The sequence below is a fragment of the Populus nigra genome, chromosome 2, assembly GCF_951802175.1.
Source record: "Populus nigra chromosome 2, ddPopNigr1.1, whole genome shotgun sequence".
NCBI lineage: Eukaryota > Viridiplantae > Streptophyta > Magnoliopsida > Malpighiales > Salicaceae > Populus > Populus nigra.
The window spans coordinates 24,414,843-24,417,342 of NC_084853.1; positions in this window are offsets into that span (position 1 = coordinate 24,414,843).

Genomic DNA, 2,500 nt, shown 5'->3' on the forward strand with positions numbered 1-2,500 from the left:
CGGCCACCGCCGCCGTGACGTCGCGGCAAGCAGACAGCCGCGCAGCAGCTGCCAGCACCTTGGCACAAGCACGACAAATGAATGCCACGCCCACGCCGCGGATAAGCAGCCCCAACGCGCCCGACGGCTTGGAGCGGGTCCCGAAGACGGTGGCCGGAATCGGGTCGTCGCCGGCCGGAAAACGGGTCATCGATGCCGGCAATACTTCGGGCCATGAGGCCCCCCACCTTAGTCCGAGTTTAGCAACAGCCCACATATCCCCGCGGCAGGCCTATGGGCGCCAGGCCAGCGCGCCCCATGGCCAGTCAGGGGGCACCCCCCTAAAGAGCAATAAGTGTCATTGAAGCTCTGGCAGGGGGAGACACTACTAGGTCCCAGCTGTCACCCCCCCTCTAAAAAATTCATTTCTTGGTATTTTGAGCTGAAATTTTACACAGAGGTTGGCAAAAATCCAATACAACTTTATTAATTTTTCCAGAATTTTTCGAGGTCGGGAAGTATTTTTTTTTATTTTCCTACCATTAAAAATCGAGGAAATCGGAAAAAATAGGAACCGGCTCGGAATGACCCCAAATTCAATGGGCAGCCTCATAAAAATATGGCTGATTTTACTGGATTGATTTCATGTGGAAAGCACGACGTTTTGTTGTAGGAATGCGGGAACCCCGGCAGCTCGCCTGCCGCGGCCAGCGACGTCGGGCTGGCCCCTGCAGCGCCTAGCCTCTCCCACGCAGGGGGCAGGCCAGAACGCGGGGGGCCAGGGCCCGAAGGCAGCCCCCCCACGGGCGAGAGAGCAAGCCAGCAGGGGCTGTCGCCTGCCGCGGCCAGCGACGTCGGGCTGTCGCCTGCCGCGGCCAGCGATGTCGGGCTGTCGCCTGCCGCGGCCAGCGACGTCGGGCTGGCCCCTGCAGCGCCTAGCCTCTCCCACGCAGGAGGCAGGCCAGAACGCGGGGGGCCAGGGCCCGAAGGCAGCCCCCCCGCGGGCGAGAGAGCAAGCCAGCAGGGGTTGTCCGCGCGTCGCGCAGCGCGGCATGGCTACGGGGGCCGCGCGCGCGCGCCCAAGGGCCCCCAAGGGCCCCTGGCCCTCAGGCCCCAGCGCCCCAGCGCCCAGCGCGGGCGGGCGCGCGCGCGCGTGTGGTCTTTGAGGGGCGCCGGCCTGGTGGCCAAAGGTAGAGGCTCCCTAGAGAGCAATAAGTGTTATTTCAGCTCTGGCAGGGGTAGACACTACTAGGTCCCAGCTGTCACCCCCCCTCTAAAAAATTCATTTCTTGGTATTTTGAGCTGAAATTTTGCACGGAGGTTGGCAAAAATCCAATCCACCTTCATTAATTTTCCCAGAATTTTTCGAGGTCGGGAAGTATTTGTTTTAATTTTCCTACCATTAGAAATCGAGTAAATCCGCAAAACTAGGAACCGGCCCGGAATGACCCCAAATTCAGTGGACAGCCTCATAAAAATATGGCTGATTTTACAGGATTGGTTTCGTGTGGAAAGCACGACGTTTTCTTGTAGGAATGCGGGAACCCCAGCAGCTCGCCTGCCGCGGCCAGCGATGTCGGGGACGCTGGCCTACGCTGTCGAGCCCGCGAGGGCTGTCTCCGCAGCAGGCGAATTTCCCCGAGGAGCCTACTTTCGTCAGCGTGCCCCCTGACGAATTTTCCTGCCTGGCCCGGCCGGTCCAGCGTCCAGCCCCTGTTCGTCGAAAAATCTGCGCTGCCGATTTTCCACGCGGCAGCCCCTGTTTTCGTCAGCGTGCCCCCCTGACGAATTTTCCTGCCTGGCCCGGCCGGTCCAGCGTCCAGCCCCTGTTCGTCGAAAAATCTGCGCTGCCGATTTTCCACGCGGCAGCCCCTGTTTTCGTCAGCGTGCCCCCCTGACGAATTTTCCTGCCTGGCCCGGCCGGTCCAGCCCCTGTTCGTCGAAAAATCTGCGCTGCCGATTTTCCACGCGGCAGCCCCTGTTTTCGTCAGCGTGCCCCCTGACGAATTTTCCTGCCTGGCCCGGCCGGTCCAGCCCCTGTTCGTCGAAAAATCTGCGCTGCCGATTTTCCCCGACGAACCTGCAGCTGCACAAATCCGCGCTGCCACTGCCCCATTGTCTGGACCAACAGTCTTTTCCATCAAGCCCTGGACTATAAATCATCCAGACTCATCGCCAGCACCTGCTGCCGATTCTGCCGACTTTGCCGATTTCGTCGGCGCTGCCGATTCCAACACTGCACCCACCGTGTCTAAACCAGCGCTGTTTCGTCAGCGTGTCCCCTTGACGAATTCCCCTGCCTGGCCTGGACAGTCCATCTTCCAGCCCATGTTCGTCGAAAAATCTGCGCTGCCGATTTCCCCGACGAACCTGCAGCTGCACAAATCTGCGCTGCCGATTTCCCCCCTGTTGGCATGGCTGCCGCTACCCCAATGTCCAGACCAACAGTCTTTTTTGTCGACTTTGCCGATTTTGTCGGCGCTGCCGATTCCAACACTACCCCCTGCATCCAAACCAGCAT